The sequence below is a fragment of the Equus asinus genome, chromosome 24, assembly GCF_041296235.1.
Source record: "Equus asinus isolate D_3611 breed Donkey chromosome 24, EquAss-T2T_v2, whole genome shotgun sequence".
Classification (NCBI taxonomy): Eukaryota; Metazoa; Chordata; class Mammalia; order Perissodactyla; family Equidae; genus Equus; species Equus asinus.
The window spans coordinates 63,502,176-63,525,972 of record NC_091813.1 but is presented as its reverse complement, the minus strand read 5'-3'; the positions used below and the strand labels follow the sequence as shown (position 1 = coordinate 63,525,972).

Below are 23,797 nucleotides of genomic sequence, written 5' to 3'. Positions count from 1 at the left end.
CTGTGATTAAGTAAATAATTAGGCAGCTTCTTTATATGAACTAACATATTCCCTTGCCAACTTGAGATTACATAAATAAGCCTTTATCTTCAACTATTACTCATGCATTCACTTGCCTCAAATGTTGGAGTAATTCTCCTAAAGTCTTCTTTGGAACTTCAAACAAACGATTAGCCTTTGTTGCGTTCCTCCAAATCTCACCAATTTTCTGAGGCTGATGAAACCCAGACAGCGATTCAGAGGGCAGTGGCAGGATGAGACTGAGTTCTGTGTGCTAAAGAGAGGGAGACTACGTCATTTAGGGTTTGTATTAATTTGCCAGGGCTGCCATATCAAAGTGCCACAGACAAGGTGGCTCAAAACAATAGACATTTATTGTCTCACCGTTCTGGAGGCCAGGAGTCTGAAATCAAGGTGTCAGCAGGGCCACGCTCCCTCTGAAACCTTGAGGAAGGATCCTTCCTTCCCTCTTCTGCGTTTATGGCAGTGGCCAGCAACCCTTGGCACTCCTTGGCATGGAGACGCATCTCTCCAACCCTCCGTCTTCGTGTGGCCCTCGTTCTTCTGTACCTGTCTATCTCTGTGTCCAAATTTCCCCTTTTTACACAGACACCAGTCATGTTAGACTAGGGCCCACCCTAATAACCTCATTTTAACTTGATTAGCTCTGTAAAGACCCAATTTCCAAAGAAGATCACATTCTGATACAGGGGGGCTAGGACTTCAATATGTTTTGGGGGGGGACACAATTCAACCCATAACAGGGGTGTCAATGATTACCAAGCAAAACCTAAATAGTAAATAAAAAAATATCAAGGACCAGCCATACTACTTCAATAGACACAAGGGAAGAAAAGTAAGTGGAAGATTCCTGGATGAATGTGGGATGGCAAGGTTGAAAACAGGAAGTACTGTCCTGAGAAGCTGCCGGTGGATTAATACGGTACCGAAGAGGGAAGGGGATGCTGCTAACAAAGAAACGGGGTCACGAAGGGGAAGAAGGGGCCGCGGCAAAGGCCAGCCTTGCCTGCCCACACCTTCCCCCAGGGCTGGGTGGGAGGGCCGTTCAGTGTGTGCTGGGGAAGGTCAGTTTAAGTTTGTTCCCCGTTGGTTAAATATCAAAATATATTTGTGCCAAGTGTTTTATATTAAGGCACTTTATATTTCCTTTTGAAGGTAGGTTTTTGAAATGTTGACATCTAAATGGAAATCGCAGGCTTCGTAAGTTTAACTATGAGTCAGAAACACTGAGCTCAAATTTTAGCTCCATTGTCTGTAGTGCACCCCTAAAAAGATGGGTCCACGGCTTACTCCCCAGAACTTGGAATGTTACCTCATTGGAAAAAGAGTCTTTGCAGAAGTAATTAAATTCAGGGTTCTGAGATGAGGTGATCATCCTGGTTTATCCAGGTGGGCCCTAAATTCAAGGACAAGTGTCCTTACAGGAGAGACATGCAGACACAGAGAAGGTGACGTGAAGATGGAGGCAGAGACTGGAGTCAAGGAATGCCACCAGCCACCAGAAGCTGGAAAAAGCAAAGGAGGGATGCCCCCTAGAGCCCCAGAAAGAGTGTGGCCCTGCCAACACCTTGACTTTGGACTTCTAGCCTCCAAAACTGTGAGGGGATAAATTTCTATTGTTTAAGCCATCTAGATTGCGGCAATTTGTTGTGGGAGCCGGAGGAAACTAATACGTGGTCATCTTCTTGTGTGGTTTTGAAGAAAGTCAGAGGCTCAATTTTTGGAGTGTCAGTTCTGATGGTCCAAGTTCGGGTTGTAAGACTTTCCCAGTTTAGCTTGTAAGTCACACTATCAGACTTCTGTGCAGATGAGATACATCATCTCATACAAACAAAAATGAAAAGCAAATAGGACAATACCCAATAATTCAAGAAACATTTATGGATCCCCTACGAAGCCTTCGAGGTGCTGGGGAACAGCTGTGGATAAAGTCCCTGCCCTTCTGAGGCGCACTCTGAAGTGGGGGACCCAGAAAATAAGCAAATAGACAGATAAGAATTAATACACGAGGTAGGGCAGGTGCCCTGAAATACATCAGGATAAGGGAATAGGGTGACTGGTGTGGGGAGCTGTGAGCTATTTTAAGTAGGACCGTCAGAGAAGGCCTCTTTGCAGAAATGGTACTAGAGCAGAGCCCTGAAAGAAAGGAGAGTGAGCCATGTGCAGATCTGGGGGAAGCCATTTCCAGGCAGAGAGAACAGCAAGTGACAAGGCCGAGGCAAATAGGAGCTGCTTTGTTTGAGTCGCATGAAGAAGATGAGTGTGGCTGGAGTGGCCAAAGCGGAGAAGGGGTCAGAGGTGATGGTGATACGGACTTTCAGGCACAAGAAGGACTTCGGATCCATTCTCAGTGTGGCAGGGCAGGGAAGCAGCCTCTGTCTCCCCAGCATGAGAGTTGTTTGCTGGTAATTACTCCTCCTGGCCCTGCAGCTCATCTCCTCCCTCTGTGGAGACAGCGGTTACCTACCACTCCAGTTCCCAAGACTGTGTCTGCCTCGCCTGGACCAGACGTAGCACCCGCCCCCGGATGCTGCCCTCGGAACCCTTCCAAGGAGCACCTGATTTCTTTCCAGCAGGGGTCTGAAGAAGCCTGATTATTAAGTGAAACTTCCCTTTTACAGACTGATTGGAGGGTTATTTAGCAGCTGGGAGCCAGAACGAACACGGTGAGTGAGGCTTTGAATCCATTTTCTCAGAGTCTAAAATGCCCTACATGAACGAATCACGGAATTCAGGAGCGAGTAAGATAAAGGGAGTTACCTCTGGAACATGAAGCTCAGACGTTTTTCACAAGTTTAGCACTGTTGGTTCTAGAATCCTGGATGAGGAAAAGGCTGCCACAGGCCTTGGTCCCTACCATTGATCTCAGGGAAGGCAGCCCAAACCCATTCTAACATGACAACTTAATTCAGTTCAAAAGGTCTCAGAGGAAACGTTCCCCATCTCCCATGATGGCCATTTAGTCAAATGACGTCTACAAATAGGAAACTTGTATTAGCACACTTACTCGGCATTCCACAGATACTTAGTAAGTAAGCACTTACACATTTAGACAGAAATCAATGAATTTGGTAGGCTTTCGTTGCCATTCCAGTTGTGTAAAAAATCACTTAAGGGGAGAGAATTACTTATGTCTCATTTGGGTTGAAGATCCAAGACAACAGATGCCACAGTGCAAAGTAAGTTGTGAAACCACTATGCAAGATTTCAGAAGGAATTTGTGAAAATACCTCCCACCTCCAAACTAGAGGTTGGAGAGGCAGGAAGAGTTAGAGATGGAAAGGTCGGGGGTCTGATGGTTAATGTGCTGGATGACACAGCCCTAAAGAGGTAAGCACCTCTCCCCACCTCAAGCCTGGGAAACTGGGGAGTTTGATGAGTGTCCCCTGCACACTGAGTGCACCCAGGCTCTAGTGTCCAGACGCATGCAGGGGGCAGCGGCAGGCTGGTCAGCTGCTCTGATGCTGGAGCAAACAGAGGCTGCTGCACTGGGGGTCACCTGTGTTCACAGGCTGGTGGGGGAAATGGTTGCATGAGTGTGTCCTTGCATGTGGGCCACAAGAGAGAGCCTATCCAAGGCAGGACAAATGACCCCAACAGGAGGACCAACCACTGTATGCCCAGAGGCTAAAAAAGAAACCACAGGTGAGCAGCCAGAGGACATACAATGTCCCACAACAGGGATGGTAGCTGTGACTTCCCCGAGATGGGGAAAGATGGCCCTAGGAGAGAGAGACAGCTTCAAATACATCCCAAGCCCAGGGAAAGCCCATGCTGTTAAGAAAGGCTTTTCCTTTCCGTTTCTCCCTTTCTTTCACACAGCTCCGATCCTGGAGGGGAAAGAAATGGAGGTAGCAGGAAGGAGGTGAGGTAGCAGGCCAGCCAGGGAAAGAGTGGAACAGCCAATCCTGCTCCCTCTCCCACTGTTGGTAGCCAGCCATGCAGCGGCCTGATCTGGGAAGAGAGAGAGGCTGAACCTCGAAAGGAGTTCAGGCACTGCATATTACTATTACTGAATTGGGATTGTTTTTATTACTTGAATGTGATCAGAGAAGTCTGTGATCCTCTTTAAGATCAAGGGGGCTTACCCTAAATTTCTGTCACGCACGAGAAGTTGCAAACCATAGAATTTATAGGGACAGTGGGAAATAAATGAGTTAATTTTGATTTAACCCATGCAATTTTCTCGTTCAGTTTATGGTTTTTTTCAGTGATCAAATGTAACAATCTCTTTTAATGTTCTATGATTGTCCCTGTCCAGCAAAGAAAAATGTGCTTAAATATTATTAATCCATATGATTTGCATACATTTCCAATTACTAATAGGGGCCCACTTGGTTTCAGTGTTGCCAGAGTAAGACCATTTTTAGGAGGATACAAGTTTTCACCTAAGTCAGCAAATTATTTCGTAACACAGTAGAACTTTAAAAAAGAATCCTCATGAAATGCAGCTATTTCTGTTCAAGGACTCAAATCCAAAATCTGGCTTTTCTATATTAATGACTAATAATAATAGTTGCCATTTAGCCTATGTTTTCTAAGTCGTTTAGATATATCACCTAATTTGGTTCTCAGAACGAGTCTGTGAAGTAGGAATTATTAGGTTATCTTTATTACGCACATGTTTGAATGTCCATGTGGGTACACACCTCCTTCTCAATGGATAATACATTAATGGTGTGTGCACACAAAAGGTCATTCCTCAATAACCTTCATTCATCAATGAATGACCTTATTCACTGCGCAGTCTGTTTATTTTTCTTTTCTACTGACTCACCTTTATTGAGGAAGCAGTACACTTTTCACAGAAACAGGGTTTTTTTGCACTCAAATGTCGTCGGTTTATATAATATTTAATTAAATCTTGTCATGAAAGGAACAAGTACAAGAGGCTTAGTTTCAGGTTTAGTCACCAAAAAGCTGACAGAAATATTTTTTTTAAATGCCTGCTGTTGTTTTTGATATCTCATGATTTTTGTCAAAATACAAGTTTTCTAGTGTTCAAAAACCATTTTTATTCAGGTTTAGTAGTAAACACAACTGGCTCTTGTAATCCCACAGCCTAACAAATGGAAAAAGCATGTGAACGTCCTAGCTGAGTGTTCCACATTCCGTGGGCATCCATCAGAAGGTTGAACAGAGGGCGTGGGAAATGCCAGTTAGTCTAGCAAGTAAGTTCAGAGGAAGTCCTTTAAAAGTCTACCGTTTTTCTCCCGAAAATGTTATCCATTTTTGCTTGGTGTTTGCCCCACCTACAACAGTTTCACTTCCTGAAGCACCCCGTCCCTCCAAGAATTTCAGAGTCTGTGTGGGGGTATTTCATGTGCTTTAATAAAAAAGTCTCACCAGTTAACACACATACGTAACAGAGCACAAATCACGTGTCTATAACTTGATGGGTTATTATAAAGTGAATACACCCATGGAACCAGATAAAAGGAAGAGAATATCACTGGAATCCCAGAAGACCCTCTCTACCCCACATCACTACCCCTCCCTATTCCCCACAGGTAGGCGCTATCCCCTTCAGCCTGGCTAATATAGTATTAATCTATATATTGAATTCTTAATTTCAGTTACTAAAATTTTCAGTTTCACAATTTCCTTTTGATTTTGTAATATAGGCTTCTAGTCCTCTACTGAAATTTCCTGAACTTATTAATCACAGATATTTTAAATTCTGTGTCTGAGGACTCCAAAATCTAGACCTTCTATGGGTCAGTTTATATTTTCTGTTTTTTCTCTTGGTATTTAGTCCTTTCATCTTATTACCTGTTATGCCTGATAATTTCTTACTGAATGTCAGATATTGGGTATGAAAAGGAAAATCTAAATAAAATTTAAGGTTCTCAGTGCTTTTCCTTCTGTTAAACGATTAGGAGGACAGCTGACCTTAATCTAATTGTGGATTGAACTATCTCAGACCTGAGCTTCAGTCACTGTCAAGGCTTCTCCCTCTCTAGTTCCTCCTGCTCCCAGTGTATAGCAGCTTTAAGGTCCCAACTGAAAGCTAGCGTTTGTCCTCCTTGGTGGATTCTGAATCCAATATTTTTTAACTTCAGTCTCCTAAGACTGAATCTCAGTTTCACAGCTTCCCAGTGCTGCTCATGACTGGCAAACAGTGTAAGAGGTGAAGCCTCATGTTCGGCTCACATGATTGCGCTTTTCTTCTCTCTGGAATTTGGCCCCCTAAGCCATAGCTGCCTCGGTAGGTCTCTGAGGCTTTCAAATAAATATTCTGAAATATTTTATCCAGTGTTTCTAGTAGCTCTTGGCGGGAGTATTAGTCACCAAAAAGCTGACAGAAATATTTTTTTTAAATGCCTGTTGTTGTTTGTGATATCTCATGATTTTTGTCAAAATACAAGTTTTCTAGTGTTCAAAAACCATTTTTATGCAGTAAATTGTACTTATTTGCAACGCTGGCCCATCATGTCCTTGTTCTGTGCTCATTGGAGTTGGAAAAAATAAAAAGCAAAAGTCCTGTTATGGATAGCAGAAACACTTATTCAGGAATTTCTCACGGTAAGTTCATTTCTAAAATTGCTTGCTTCGGTGCATTGGCTGCAGGAGATTAGGTTTGTGCGTTAAGGGCGCAGTGGGCTGAAGCGTTGGTCAGTCGCCAATAGGTGGGCGGAGCCTCTTCGCTCCCTGTGTCCCTCGAAGCCTGATCAGTAGGTTTACTAACGTGCCCCCTGGTGTGAGCCCGCAGGCCCTTCACTGGCGATGCCAGAACTTTCATACCAAGCATTAGGAACAGCCTTGAATTTATCAAGTTTAAAGCAAAAGAATAGGACCTCATTCCAAACTAACCAAGTGCCCAGAAAGCCGCTCGTTGATATTTTTCCTGCACTTCGCTTTTTTCTTTTTCTGTACTTTTTATCTCTGTCAACCAACTTTCTTTTAATTATTTGTTCTCACAAAAGTGACAGAATTGGGTCATTCCAAAGTCTAGGCAGCAGATAAAACAGCTCTTGTGCCAGCCAGGGAAGGAAAGCCTTTGAATCCCAGGTGCTTTCAATAGAACAAAATTAACATTCAAGGCCGCGCCTGGCTGGCTAGTGCGCCTCTCTCAGGGAACAGGAAAATTAGGGTGTTTATTTATAGCTCTCTTTGAAAAGAGCAGTGTCCATTTTTGACCAACAAAAAAAAGGTTCTCTTTCCAACTTGACGTATTTTTCTTTTAAACCAGTACTCTTTCCTAAATTAATATTGATTGCCAATTAAGGCGCATGGATAAACTCAAACTTCAAATGATACGACAAAGTTTAATAGAGCAATACAGTATAAGGAGAATCTATTTCATTTAATTCGGCATACTTTTATTGAGTTCTTATAATGTTCAGGTCGCTTTTCTAGAAGAGTTTGAAAGACGCAAAGATAGATAAAACAATTCTTCATCCCAAAGAACTAAGTAGGAGCTCCCAGGCGGGTGAATTCGTGGAGACTGGGGGAGAGCGGCTGAGACGGCAGGGAGCTCTGTGCACCCACCCCCCCCCCCCCCCGCCCCCCCCAACACCAGGCCTTGCGCTGTGCATCTCTTCCGTTGGGCTGTTCCTGAGTGGGTGCTGATGCCTGAGATCTGCAGCTGGCTGCCCACACCCCTGCTGGTTTCCTCGGCAGAATGCAGCCATCTCTAGTCACGGCGGAGGAACTTGGAAGAGGATGGGCCTACACGGAGCCAACATGGAGCAGAAAACTGAATGAGCCCGACCCTGGGAACAGAAGAATGTGCAAGTGCTGAAGGCCCACCCACGGCGCATCTCACCCTTGACACAGGCGAGAAAGCCAATATGGCTGAACTCAAGATGGGCGTTTGTCTTAGAAGACCTTCAGCATCCCCCCACATTACCTCACATAGTGCTGAGAATGCGTTGAAGATTTATGGACCATTTTGACATGTAAATAAGGCCTGACCAAGGGAAAGGGAAAAGACAATGGGAATTTTGCCAAACAGGATCAAGGAATGTACTTTTTTTGGACTCTATTTTTAAAGAACTATTTTTACAGAACCTCCCACGTAGTTGGTATCAGCCAAGGTGTGCTAGTCTCTTCCTTCTGAGTGTCTTATTTCAGAACTAAAGTATATAATATCACCCACACCGAGTATCTTGGGTACCTTTTTCATTGGATTTTGAAAGTTCACAGAACTGGACTTCCTGGTCCTTCAGACCTGGACCTGTGGAGTATGTGGATGATGCAATGGAGCGCCAGAAGAAAATATTTTAACTTCTAAGAGTGTCGATGTTCTAATCTAAAACTGAAGAAAGAAATTAAGTTTTACTGTTACTAATAGCGATAGTAAGAAATATGATTAATATTTACTCTGCATATTCCCAAGTATATGTGTATAAAATTTACAAATAAATATAAATATGATGGGGATGTAGGTTCAGTTTTGGGGGGATCGGACTGTGTGAACAAAATGTTTAGTGGGACTTCTGCTTCTGACCAATATGGAATAATAGAGACCAAATTTATCCTCCAGTATGAAACAACCCCCACAAAAAAACAGACAAAATATAGGAAATGACAATTTTCAAGACACTGGACATCAGGCAACGAAGAGATCCTGAGAGTCAGGAAGCTTATGAGGTGAGCCCTCCACTGTCTCAGCTTCCAACACTGAGTTACCAAGTTCAGATTGTTTAATGAATAGTTACATATGTTTCAAAAAAAGAACTTACAATATAATAACTCACGGCCTAATGTAATTGGAATAAATGTAGAAACAAAGGGTTGCAATGCAGAGTGGAAATAGAGACTATACTTGTCTGGTAACAGAAACGAAGGATGCAGGAAGCAGAATTTGAGCTGGATCTTAAAGGGTGGGTAGGATTTCACCAAACTCACCTTCAGAGTCACTTTTCCATAAAGCAGTTCCTGGTGCTTCCCCGAGACACAACTGACCTCTCCCACCACACACCACACACAGACCATACACACACACACACACACACACACACACTCACACATCACATACGTACACACACACATCCTCACACCCCCCCACACACACACCCACACACACCACATACACACACACACACACACACACACACACACACACTTCCTTTATGCCCTACTCTTCCCTAAACATGTCATCCCCCATAGGACCCACAGCTTATTTGTTTGCAGGTATATCTCATCCACTATACTGTCAGCCCCTTAGGGAACTCCAGAGCCTGCCATGGATCTAGGACTATTCCAGCTCTGGGGGATTGGAATTGGCCACCCCAAGATCCGCCTCTTTGGCATTAGGATTATTTTGGGATGCTTACTTTTTTGAAAAACTGCAGACATGAGAGTAACTCTGAAAAGTAGAAGTTACCCTTTGTTAAGAGACATTTACATTTGTAAAGGAAATCTCCACATGTAAAGGTATCTCCCTCTCTGTACCAGGAAGAAGGGGAGATGACCTTATCTCTAGAAACCCTTATCAATGCAGAAGGCAAGGACTTAAATCTGCATAATAACCTTGTTTACTGTACTTTTCTGGTAACCTCCCATAACTGACCCCCTGACCCCCAACATCCTCCTTTGCCTTTAGCTGAGGATGGTATTTAAGATGAGAAACTCTGCCATTTTGGCAAGTTGCTCAGTTTGCCTGAGTCTCTCCCATGTATACATGTTATAAAGCTTTGTTTGATTTTTCTCCTGTTATTCTGTCTCGTGTGAATTTAATTTGTTGTCTGGCCAGAAGGACCTAGAGTGGGTACTGGAAATGTCTTCCTCCCCTACACATCCTAGAATGAACGTTTATAAGCATTTGTTTAGTTAATTAATTAGGTCATTAATTAGTTAATAAAGAGATTAAAAAGAAAGAACAGTAAGGATTCTAGTTTCATATTTCCTATTACAGGTTGGGATCCCCAGGAAGCAGATTCTGATTGCACATTAAAATCACCTGGAGAGCTTTTCTAAAAAACATTTAATTATGAAAAGTTTCAAACTTTTACAGAAGTAGACTGAACAGTCTAATGAACTCCCACGTACTCATCACCCAGTTTCAACAATTATGAGGCATGGCTAACCTTGTTTCATCTAAACCTTCACACAATCCCACACTCTTCTCTATATTTTGTTAGTATTTTGAAGCAAATTGGGGAGCTTTTTAAAAAATACTGATGCCTAGACATTCTAATTTCAATTTCTGCACAACAGGTAAGAGGACAGTCTTACCTGTTGTACGGAGTTTGCATTTTATTCTGAAGTTCATCATCATTATCGTCATCCAGGACTGAGCTGTGCTATTATTAATTTCACAGATGCGAAAGCTGAATACTGAGTAATTATATGACTTAACTAAGAATGCACATTAAATTAACACTGAAAGTCAAACAATTAAGCCAAGATGCCCCATTTCCATGAAATCTCTGTGACTTTTTGTGATTTTTCACAATGATTTCTAATAAAGGAATTATTTCACCTATAGTAAATAAAAGAGTGTAAGTCAAGTGTGTAGAAGGGCATAAGCACTAATGGCTAAAAAAGTAGAGGCTCAAGAAAGACCCAGTTACCGAAAGGAAAATGGCAACTACCATAAAGACAGTCCCCCCGTCTGAAAAAAAACGGAATGTCATTTCTCTGCAGTTCTTGTTTTATGCCTTTCACTTAACCAATTCTATTTAACGGTAACATTTTGTTTGCTTTCCCCATTCAGAGTTCCTGGACACATTTTTTTTTATATTCTTCATGACTTTTTATTCATTTCATATTTTAATATGGGTTATCATATATTGATTCAATATTTGTTTGAAAAATGCAACGACAAGAAATTCATGAATTAGAGTCAATTATAGATTGATCATCTTAAAAGTTCAATCTCTTAAAATTTTAGTCATAATGATGCGGGGTCGGTGAGCCGAGGAGTCAAAAGAAAGATTTCTTAGACTCTCAAGATCTGGCAGTAGTGCTCTTTTATTTAGAGAATAGTATAGAATAGCATGGGGACAGGACCCATGGGCAGTCAGAGCTTCTGCTGCCCCAAGTTGAGGGTTAGAGCTAAATTTAAGGCATAGGTATGTGAGTTATCTCTTTACGAGACAAAGAAAAACAGTTAAAATGGTACCAGTGCCGGTAGGGTCCGGCCATTGGGCGTCCCACAACTTTTAGATAAGAATCAAACCGGATTGAGTAAATGGCAGAAGTCACCGCTCAAATATTATCTTCAGCTAAAGACAAAGGAGGATTTTGGGGTGGGGGGTCAGTTACATGAGGTTGCCAGACAGTAAACAACTTAAGTTCTTGCCTTCCCCATTAAGAGTTTCCAGAGATAAGGCCATCCCCCCTTCCTCCTGGCGCAGAGAGGGAGGCATGGAGATTTCCTTCACAAATGCAACTGTCTCTGATCAAAGGGCAAGCAAATTCCACTCCTCGGAGCCTGGTTCTCATCTGCAGTTTTAAAATTAACCACCCTAAAAATCCTCGTCATAAACCGTTTTAAAATTAAGCAGCCTAAAAATCCTCATCAATAATAGATTTCAAACTTATAAGGGGATACAATGAATCACTTTGCATACCACTATTACTGAGCAAGGGCTCGCCACCTGATGCACACAGAAGCTGACACCGTGGCACACCAGCTTTTGAGAAAAGAAAAGGCTTTATTGTGAGGTCAACCGGCAAGGAGACAGGAGGCCAAGCTCTCAAATCTGTCTTGCCCATCCAAGGTGTGGGGTAAAGTTTAAGGGGTTAGGGAGAGCCAGCTGGTCTGAAAGGGCTGGCAGGATGAGTTTTGATTGGCAGGTCAACATTTTTTCTTCTGTGAATGCTCCTGGCTGGCTTTGCTGCTCCCAAAAAACCAGCTTTAACATTCAGTTGTTAAGATGAGGGTCAGTTATGGGATATTACTAGGAAAAGTATAATAAACAAGGGTAAAGTTGTCATGCAGATTTAAGTCATTACCTTCTCCATTGATAAGAGTTTCTAGAGATTTGGGGTCATCCCTCTCTTCCTGGCACAGAGGGATACACCCTTACAAATGGAGATTTCTTTTATAAATGGAAATTTCCCTTACAAAAAGGGTAATTTCTCCTAGGTTTTCAGAGCTTTTCCTGTGTCCGCTGCTTCTTAACAATCATCAGCTCAAAATAATCCTTATGTCAGAGGCAAATTTGGGGGTGCAAAATCTGTTCCTGGTCCTGTGGTTACATCACTAAGTATTGTTAAATCAAGATACTTTTTAAGATACTGTTAATTTCAAAACAGCCAAAATAGAGAATGTTTCCTTCACATTTGTTACTATATTCAACCTCACTTTGAAAAATTACTGCAAAAAAAAAAAAACCCCTCCAAAAGTGCATTAGCAGTTTTGCTTTTAGAATATAAATCAACAAATATTTATTGAGCATTATATGCAAATTTAAATTGTTTTCCAGTTTCATTGAAATATTTTTGAAAGTCATTAAAATTTCTTATGAGTTTTGCATGACTAATTAAGCATTTTAGCAATATTATGGCTTTGCCATCTTGTCAGATTCAAGGATAAAAGAATGCGGTTTTCATATTGTTATTTCATTCATGCTTTCAGACAGCAAGAAGGAAAAAAGCAGAGCAACATGAGGAGCAAAACAAAAAGATGGATTGCTTACACCCTGCAGCTGTGTCTCAGATTGGCACTCGGCTTTTCTTCCCTTAGTTTTTATCAGCCGGGTGTCTCAGAAATGTAAAATGTCCTTTAAAACGGCATATTTTTTCAACCTAAACGTCATTTCATAATCCATGTTCCAAGTGTTCTGAAACCTTTAGATGAAAATAGTGTGATGACAGACATGTCATTAGTGTACGTACGAAGCATTTTGGTGCAAATGCTTCCCTTTTGAAATGCTCCCAATGATACTATTGTCTGCTTCACACAGGGGTGCTTTTAGATCCAAGAAAACAATTTAGGGGAGAAGGGGAAGGTGGAAGGTGCAGAGCGGCAGATTCACTAACTTTATCTCCTTTATTCAAAGCTAAAGCAGATGAGAATATCAGTTAAAAGTCACAGTCCTTTAGAATCTACTGTTAATGGGGGAAAATAATGGCTTGAAATACGAATTGGCGGTCCTTATGTCACCATCAACTGGAGAGCAGAATTCTATATGAAGGAGTCTGTCTTGGATCTTGTTTTATAAGCTTTGTCAGTGAAGTATTTCTTCATTGCATTAGAAGAAATGAGGTTGTATGTGTGCAGAGATGGATTCACTGGGAAGCTAATGAAGCTCAAACTAGAGCACCTCTCACTTCCACTAGCCCTTTCCAAGGTCCTGAGGGATGCCTCAGCAATGTATTCAATTGGTCCTCTGTTTTGCAACATTTGCACAGTTAAGCTATTTTATCTACAATTGCTCAAGACCACTATCTCTTTCCACCCTGACATCCCCTCCATCACTCCCCTCTTGGCAGTGGGGTGGTCACTGGAATTCTGAAGGTGCAACTAATGGGAAATTGAGACAGAGTTACATTTGGTTATGAATAAGTGGGATACATTTATGTGGTTCACAGTCACTTCGAGTTGTAGTTACATTCTTACTAGCTGTCCTAGAATGGGAAGAGCTCCCAGGAATACTGCCCCCTAGTGTTTTGACTCATCACGATGGAAACACAAAGATTCAAGGTAGGGACTGTAATCCCATTTTGAGTGTGACCTATGACTCTCAGTCCCAGAAAGCTGTAGAAAGAGGAGGGAAAACAAAGTTTGAAATGTACAGAACCAGAAACTAGCCTGTGGAAGCTTTTTTAAAGTGTCAGTAATAAAAATTGAATTTCAGTCATCTATTATTCTAGAGGAAAGACTGAAATATTTTTCTGTTTTCTCTACAAAAATGATGTTACAAAATCATTGTCTTACAAAGAGATGATCAAAGAAAATGTAGGAAATTATGTTTAGAATTTGTCAGATAGTTATGAAGATATATTCTTTTTCTTGATTTTGTTATGACTGTGCTGTTTATCAGCTTTAAAAATTTTGTATTTTGCGATAGTTTCTTTACCAAAAAAGCATACTAAAGAAATTCTAGAATTCTTTTAAAAGAATTTTAAATTGTTTTAAAAATTCAGCTTTGCATTTATTTTTGAACTTGTAATTTTGCATTCATCTTCTTAAAGAGAGATTGCCAATTATATATGCTTGGGCCCACAGACCTGGATCCACCCCTCTAGGAGCAGCCCTGACAGAACTGTGTCCATGTTCCATCATGGCCTTCAGTATAGACTCAGACCACTTGTAGGAGACTGGCCCAACCTGTACTCCCGTGATTTTGCATGATGTGTGGTGGGCAACAAGATCTGAATTTCTTCAGCATCTTTTGTCAACTGATGGATCGTAGGGCCCCCAGCCTGAGTGAGATGTCCCCAGTGAATGTTCTCCCAGAAACAGGTCCCTTGTGTTTACACTCTGGCTCCATTCCAAGCAAGATTATTGCCTCCCCTTAACTCCTTATCCCATACAGGAGATGGGAGTTCAACTTCTACAAGAACTTATGAAGGTTCCAGGATCTTAGGATGGATAAAACAGAGAGCTGAATACAAAGGAGAAGAGAAGAGCTGCTCTTGCAGCTCATAAACTCAGATCCAGCCCATGCCCAAGGTTCCTGACTGGCCTCTTCCTTACCTATCTTTCTAGCTCTGAGCTTTAGGAGATTCCTTCTAATTTCAGTGATAGGAGTGCATCCCTTCATTCACCTTGCACTTTCTGAGAACCTGCCATAATCACAAAAACAATTCTTTATTGAGTTGTATACTATATGCCATGAACTGTGCTTAAGAGTGTTACATGCTTTAATGAATTTAATTCTCCCAGGCATGTTATGCTGTTGATATTATTATTATTTTCTCTATTTTATAAATGGGTTCTGAGAGTTAGAAATTTGCCCAAAGTCTACGCAGACAGTACCTAGGAATTAAATGCAGTCCAGACCTAGATTCTACATTCTTAACCACAGAACTACGTGCCCATCACTGTGCTAGGAGTGGATGGAGAGGGGAGCAAAGGAGCCTGAACGAGTCACCATCTTGTCCTCCTCTGTGACAGACACAAGTTAAAATAATGGTTACCATGGTCCTGCAGCCACTCTGGGGGATTTGCAGAGTCTCAAATGGTCTAATTTGCTCCCATCCTAAAACCTGCATCCTCTGTTCATTCTACCTGGAACGTTCCCCTCAACCCCCAATGCCAATCATCTTTTGGTTGGACCTTTTTTTACTGTTTAGACTTCTGTTCAAATTTAACTTTATCAGCAGGCCATGCCAGATCACCCAATAATTTAGATTCCTAGTTAAATTATTCACAGAAGCACTTAACACTATATGGCATTTTTCTTGCTTTTATTGTTTGTTTTCTCTATATAGTTTATTCTTAAATTTGTGTGTGTGTATACGTGTGTGTGTGCAGGGAAGACAGGAAGATGGCAAGAAAGAGGATAAAAATGAAAGACTGCAAGAAGAGAAGAAGGGAGCAAGGAAGGGTAAGAGGAACAGAGAGGTGACAGCAGGTAACCAAGCAGGGAAAGAAAGGAAGAGGGACATCATGGATAATCCTAACAGCACATTTGTTGAATGCCCTTGGCCTTGCCATTTGTACGAGTTTCCTGTGGCTGCTGTAACAAATTACCCTACACTCGGTGACCTAAAACAACAAATGTGTCCTCTCAGTTCTGGAGTGCAGAAGTCCAAATCAAGTGTCAGCATGGCCGCCCTTGCTCCGGAGGCTCCAGTGAGGACTCCAGTCCTTTCCTCTTACTGCTTCTAGTAGCTTCTCCATCTTCACATGGCCTTCTCTGTATCTGTCTTTGCCTCTCTCTCTTATAAGGACACTTATGAGGGCATTTAGGGCCCTACCAGATAATCCGAGATAATCTCCTTATTTCAAAATCCTTAATTTAATTACATCTTAAGATTTAATTGCAGATTCAAAGACCGTTTCTCCAAATAAGACATCATTTACAAGTTCTACGCATTATGACTTGATATCCTTGGGTGGCCGTTATTCAACCTACGACACCATCCATGATGTTTTTTTCTTACCTGTTTTGAAAATCAGCATCCATTAGTTGAGGTGTCAGTAAGACTTGTAATGGCTGAAAAGGAAAATGAATCTTAGATATGTGAGGCATGGACATGTCAGTGTTGTTGAGGAACACTGTGGACCTGTGAAGTGGAGGAGTGTCCCATCCCTAGGAGGTCACCAACTCCTTCAGGACCCAGACTTGTCTCTGTCCTCTGTCCTCCATTTGGTGGCCCTAGAAACATTTTGCCAAATATGAGGTTCAAGGTCTTCTCAAGAAGTAACTGTCCCCCATTGCGATGATGCCACGTTTTTATAACACCTGTCAAGAAAATGAGGATTCCAGGTCATGCATTGTTCCATTTTAGTGATAATTGTAGGATTTTGTTATCAGCATCAAATACAAAACAAACAGATGTGCATACATGTTCTTTATTTGTATGTTTGTGATAGAGCATTTGTTTATAAAGCTCTTATTCAGTGTTTACTGAATGAGGAGTACAATTTACAGAACTTTTTAGCAACCAAAATGACATACTGTATATTTATAATAGGAAGAAATCACATTGACAGATGGATAACATAATATTCTAGTTATGTTTAAGTCTATCCTAGAAAAACGTTAGGAATTGCATGTGTTTATACAAAGTTATTACGGTTTATAGTCATATAAGCACTTCAAAAGTGTCCCGTAAGTGTCTGTGGACAGTCGCTATTGATTATTTCCTTTGTGTAGTTCATGGAGAGAATGCTTAAAACTCAGCCAGTTTCCTTTGGCACAGGATTTTATGAAATCATCTCCACCAAGAGATAAAGATGCTAAGGATAATTTTGACATTAGCTTAAGAGAGCATAATTTAGATGTAAATAATTTAAACGCAATTATACTATTAACAGTCTTTCAATGCTTTACGGTTAAACATAGCTTATTTAAAAGCAATAAATAAATACTCATGCAACATTTCCCAAAGTGTGTTTCTTGAAAGACTACTCTTATAGTTGTTAAAAAGTAGAGCATGGAATCAGAGTACTGTAATCAACTACGAACAGTAAACACTAATTAAACAACTTTCTTAGTGAGGGCTTCCTCTGAGACATTAATATAAAAAATATATTTGGAGTCTCCAAGAATATGGTAGAAGAGAATGTGGCATTTCCCAAAATAATGTCAGAATGAACACCTCCCTGAATTAGGATTCCACAGAACCCACTGCAAAATGCTGCCCAAGGGAACAGCATCTTCACCAATCAACTAATTGAGACTCACCCCCTGAGGCTGCAGATTGTTCATCTCCAAGTTTCCTGCCCTGTGCTCTGCTAGCAAGCAGGAAGGGAGGAAATGACCCTCTGAGATGCAGACACCGACTCTCATGTCAGGGATGATAACCTGAGACTTTATACGAGTTTATTCAGCTCATTAATGGAGGTCCATTCCACACACATCAGTCTGGCTTTGAAACTCTTAATTATCTTACATTCTACTGCTTTTTGATACGGTAAAAGTGGTACCATTATTACCCACTGCTCTAAAAGACTTCCAGTAGTTTTTAGGGGGAATTTAAAGTGAGTTCTTCAACCTGGAGACTGAAGAATGGAGTTTGGCCACACTAACGGCCTTTGACTGCTTTAATAGAGAAAGGTTTTCTCAGGTATTTAAAGATCTTTTCACCTTTTATTAACAATTAGAAATAGATATATTTTTAAATCAATCTCATTTTCCTTCCTTGCCCTTCTCTAAGTTACATTAGTGTTGGTCCTACATTTCAACCACTTGCGGTGACCACCCCAAATGCTACTGCCCACATGGCAGAGAGGAGGGGAAGAGGGTGTTTGAAAGACAGAAACTTATTTACAGCAAGAATAGTAAGGAAAATAAAGCTACAATGTTATACACACAATCATAACTTCTAAGGAGCTGTGAAAACCCAAATGGTAATAATTAACATTAACTAATTTCATAGGCTGCAAACTGAAGTGTTTAAGAAATGTAGCTGTCTGTAATTTTCCATAATTGGACTTAATTCTCTTCATGGCCTCCATTTCTGGTAGATGGTGGAAAACCTACCCTGGTCACTTTGGCATCAGTCAGGTTCAGTAATTTCATAACAACATGGTGTTTTCCTCTGTCCCTTCTTTTATAATAAACAGGCAGGACTTTATCTAAAAGCATTCAAAATCAACTTTTAAAAAAGCTCCATGCTGGCCAAATCTGAGACATCTCAGGTTGCCCTCAGCCTCCCAGGGGACAGTTTGCCACCCTAGTCATCATTTTTCAGGTTTTGAAACCAAGACTAACAGCTTCCCCCACAGTCACACACATAGACACACGAAACTTGGAAATCCAACAGAGGTCTATCTGACTCCAGATCTCTGGCTCTTTTCTGCTGGAAACTCTTGTCAACTAGATCTCTTCTATCCCTCTACCTCCCACTAAAATGTACTTGTCTGTGCCTCGTTCTTTCCCTAGATTTTCATTATTGTCATAGACATAATTGATAACATTCTTTGTTTCAAGTAAAATATTTGAATCCACAAGAAACAAGCTTATTTTGAGCCCCTCCATGTACCAAGTTCTATAAAAATTACTGTAAGACATGGTTCTTGGCTTTAAATAAAACAGCATACATGAAAAGTCTTTGCAAATTATAAAACAGCAAAAATTACTTTTTGTCTTCACTGAGTCTTCGCCATATTTTTCAAGGAATGAGTAGTCTACTCCAATATGTGTCAGAAATAAATTATGTGCAGCCAGTTTCTTCCAGCCAGGCCTCTCACCCCTCAGTTGGGGAAAGGCAAGCTCACCCTTTCTCACCACCCCATCCCTTACTCCCTGCTGACTCCTCCTATTCTGGGGTTTTTCCACTCTCTTGCATTAGTCTCGCTGGATTCTTTGATCTGATGAGAACATCCTTTCGTCCTTTTTTGGAGAGTGGGGGAAGGAGGTAGCATTTTCACTCCCTTTACTTCCTTACCTTAAATGAACCCTCATCCCCACTATCCATCAATCTTTTTACTCCTCTCGGTCATTTATCTTATCTGTTGCCTTTAATAACTTTTTAGATCATTGCCACCCTCTTTAAGCCCCTTGTTCAATTCTGCCCCAACTTACTCTCAGCATATGACAATGGAGGCCATTAGGCATGAACTATTTCAACTTCCTGCCCTCTTTACCTACAAGCTTGTCTCCATTCATCTCCATTCTACCTCCTTCTCCTTACTCTCAGAGGATGAAATATCTTTTCTCAAGATCAACCCCTCTGTTGGGGATTTTTTTCAAGATTAACCCCTCTATTAGGGATTGAATGGTGTCCTCCAAAAACATATGTTGATGTCCTAACCTCTGGTACCTGTGAGTGTGACTTTATTTGGAAATAGAGTGTTTGCAGATGGAATCAAGTTATGATGAGGTCATTAAAGTGGATCCTAATCCAATATGACTGATGTCTTTATAGGAATAAGGCAATCCGGACACAAATACAGACACACACACAGACACCGAGAGAGAAAAGAATGCCATGTGAAGACACAAACACACAGCCAAGGGTACTAAGGATTGACGGCCACCACCAGAAGCTAGGAAAAGGCAAGGAACGATTCTACCCAGAGTCTAGGGAGCAAGGCCCTCCTGACACCTTCATCTTGGACTTCTCGCCTCCAGAACTGTGAGAGAATACATTTCTGTTGTTTTAAGACATCTAGTCTGTGGTACTTTGTTACAGCAGCCCTAGGAAAGGCTGATACATCCTCCCTCCTTCTTCTGATCACATCACATCATGGTCCTTATTCAGTCAGCCCCTCTTCTCTCTATCTAAGGGCTCCTTCTCTGCAGCCTATAAACATGTCAAGTATTGCCCATCATCAAAATATCCTCCTCTAACCCAGTGTCCTACTTGAGTTACCACCAATACTCACTTTCTTCTTCTGATCTGGACCTCTCAGAAGAGTAGCACAAACTAGCTTAGTTCATCACATCTCTCATTCATTGCACCATTCCTGGTAATTGGGCTTCTTCCCCCACTGGTCTCCAGGAACTACTTGAGTTAAGGTCATAAATAACCTCCTACTTATAAAATCCAATGGATATTTTTCAGTTATTTTGTATTGAATTAGCACACTATTTTGACACTATTGATTGCTCTCTCTTTTTTGAAACTGTCTACTTTCTTGGCTTTCATTACATTTGACTTTCCTGGTCCATGTCTATTGCTTATATTTAGTTCCTTCCCCGTTTCCTCTTTGGGCTTCCCTCTTCCTACTCTTTAGACAGGGCATCTCCTAGGATTCCAGCCCTGTCCACTGCTCTTATTCTGCATAGGAATTTTGACAGGGTGATCTCATCTACTCTCATGATTCTAGATAGCACCAAACCTTTATCTGTAGTGAAGATTCTTCTATTGAACTTCTTCTGGATATATATCTAACTGCTCACCAGAGTCACACTCATACCACAAACTCATCCATTCCCAAACTAAATGATCAACCTTGCCTACAAATCTTCCTATATTCTCAATGTCTTAGTGCCTCTATCATTCATCTATTCATCCCAGCTAGAATTTGGAGACTCAGCTTATCTTTGGTTCTCTCATCATCTCTCCTAATTGGTCCTTCTGCCTTCTATGCTTTCTCCTTCAAGTCCATCATCTATATAGCAGCCGGATTAATATATCTAGAAGAAATATGACATCATCTCTCAACATAAACTAAAAGTTCTTTTCTCTCTCACCTCTCCAACCGCATTTTCCATTTTTGTCTTTGGAATGTGGAAATGATCGTAGTTGTACCCTGAGATGGCTAATGCCTTGTGACTTTTTCATGTGGTTCCATCTCCTCAGGACATTATCACCTGACGTGTAACCTTATTCACTTTTAATCCTCCTTTATGTTTAAGCACAGACTCTCTTCTGGGAAGAATTCTCAGAGGCTTCACACTACCTTGGGTACCCCCTTCTGTTTCTATATCCCCCATATGGACTTCTGTTATTGCTTCACTGTGTTATGTTATAATTACTCGTTTACCAACTTGATTCCCTCACTAGATGGGGAGCTCCACAGAACAGGAACTGCATTCATTTCACCTTTGCATTCCATTACCTGGCACGTTGATGGAGAATGAATAGATAAGTAACTGGGATGTTGGGCATCTATTATTCTGTACCAGGTGATGAGTAAGCTCTCCTGGGGGAAGAAAGGCTTTTTGGCACCTTTCAAATAATCCTACACAACCTGATTTTTGATCCTTCCTACTAAGAACAGATAATGCAAAATCCAATTACATGTTAGGTTATCTCAATGGCAGAGTGTGGAAATGAACACACCATGATAAATCTCTGCTTTGTGATAAACATCTTTTTTCCCTAGGGAACATGGAAAACAAAATGTCTCTCCCTCTTTTGAGCTGTAATATGCTGCTCCTTTTGGAAATTCTCACTTTTAACAGAGCAGCTTCATTCCCAGAGCCATCAGTTTCACAAGGTCACCCACAACCCAGTGGACAGAGTCAAAGGATATTTCGCAGAAGAGCAGGCTTTCTCATGACAGTAGGTTTGGGGTTTTGGGGGATTATACATACACCAGAATTTGTATTCAACACACACATACACACACAGTTTTAATATTCAGAAGGAGTAAGAATAAAATAAAAAAGTATTTATGCATTAGGTATTCTGAATAAGTATCCTTAAATATTCTGTACTGTAACATTCTTGAGGAGGAAAAACAGTGCTGAGATGAATTGCCTTGTCCTAGTATATATCTTATTTTTGATGATCTTCTTAGCAAAGAATATTAGCCTACACAAAGAGTCTGAAAGGGTGCGCCAGAACTCTCTTTTTGGCCAGCATGGTATGCTGATTTGTTCAACTTTTAAAAGCTGTGAAATACAATATAAAAATCATAAAAATGCTTAATATTTGAATATATAGTATTATCAATAATTATAAATTGAATATTTGTGAAACCATCTTCCAAGTCAAGAAATAGAACATGTGCACCTGGTGTGAGCTGAATTGCACCCTCCCAAAATTCTTGTGTTGAAGTCCTAACCCCCAGGACCTCAGAATGTGGCTGTGTTTGGAGATAGGGCTTTTAAAGAGTTGATGAAGGTTAAATGAGGTCATTAGGGTGGGCCCTAATCCAATATGATGGGTGTCCTTATAAGAAGAGAAAATTTGGTTGCACAGAGGGAGAAACCAGACATGCGCATGCACAGAGGAAAGCCCGTGTGAGGACACAGCAAGAAGACAGCCAGCTGCAGCCGACGAGAGAGACCGCCTAAGACGGCCAACTTGTCGACACCTTGCTCTTGGACTTTCAGCCTCCAAAATAGTGAGAAAATAAATTTCTGTTGTTTAAACCACCCTGTGTGTGGTGTTTTGTTATGGCAGCCCAAGAAAACTATTACAGCACCCTCAGAAAGACCCTTGTGTCCCTTCCTGATGACAATGTCCTCCTTCTCCCATCTCAGACATGGTCACTCGCTTGACTTACAGTTATTGGCAAACGTTATCATTTTTCACTGAATTTGTGCTTGTATCCCAAAAATTATACCTGTGCTTACATTCAAAAAAATTACAGCTTAGTTTTGCAGTTTTGTAATGAATTTGAATTTGAATGCCTTGAGGCAAAGCATCCACTCTCTAATTCACAATATCCAGTATTTTCTAGTGTCTGCCCCTGATTCGTCCTTGAGCATGTGTGTTTGCCACTCCTTGGCCTCATGCCCAGCCTCCTGGAACATACCTCTTTTAATGGCCAATTATCAACTCAAGAATGACTGAGCCAATGCTTCTAACAGTCACACTCCTTTACTCCCCCCTGTTACAAGTGCTAAATGTCAAGTTTTTCATTTTAAATTACAGTTGAAACTGTTTTGAGAATTTCATGACACCTATTGAGATAAATAGTGTCACCCAGAACTGTCACAAACCAAGATAGAAAACTGTTAGTTTAGCCAAGGTGAGCTTCATTGAAAGAAGCCGCAATACCAAAATCCTTTTCTTGCCTGTATCACACAGGGTCCCAACAGAATACAGAAGAACGGTCAAGTTAAACTAATTAAGGAAGAGTTTATTTACAAAGGAACTCATTACAAAAGTAGGAGAACCACAAGGAATCATGCAGGAACTAGGTCTCGTGGCAGAGAGAGAGAGATACTAGAAGCAAGAAAGAGAGAATTGTCTAGAAGAGAGCTCCTTGAGAGTGACCTTTTGTTGAGGGTCCCAGCTAGCCTGAGGCAACTGCTCAGGGAGGGAGCCAGAGAAACGAATCTCTATCCTCACTCTTCTCCCTCTGATCTCTTGCTGGCTCCCCATTGATCCAACCAGCCAGAAGCCAGAGGGTTTGGGGATCTGTCAATGTCGGGGATATAGGTCTCAGGGCAGAGAGAACAGGAGGAGGGGAAATCTGGGGGGAAATGGGAGATTTCTGGCACTTGGCCTTTGGAATGGCAATGTGAGAGAATGTGGATGTTGATTTTTCCAGGCAATTCCATGTTTGAAATGTGACAATTCTCCAGGGAGGCCAGTGTGTTAGAAACGTGCAGCTTTTCCAATATCCTTCCTGGAAGTTCTCGACACCAGGATGACCAGATAGTAACCACCAAGAAAGCACACAGGTACCTTGGATATTTAGATATGGCGTGCTTCCTAGACATCTTTGTGCCAATTAGACTGTACGGCATTTGAATTTACTAATTTTAACACTTCAGACATTTCACTGCCAAATGGGAAGAACAATTAGGAGAAAAAAAGAGAGCTACCATCTGGAAGGACTAGTATGCTTTCTAAGACA

General features: G+C 41.2%; 1 long non-coding RNA gene across 1 annotated transcript in view; it reads right to left on the bottom strand.

The window, feature by feature from the left end:
• Positions 1-7,324: 7,324 nt before the first annotated feature.
• Positions 7,325-23,797, bottom strand: part of LOC139041849 (uncharacterized) — a 37,726-nt gene continuing 21,253 nt past the window's right edge. The window contains exons 3-5 of the long non-coding RNA XR_011497865.1: positions 16,030-16,331; positions 8,141-8,281; positions 7,325-7,736 (exon numbers count right to left, since the gene is read on the bottom strand). This is a non-coding gene — a long non-coding RNA (uncharacterized lncRNA). The remainder of the gene's footprint in view (positions 7,737-8,140; positions 8,282-16,029; positions 16,332-23,797) is intronic.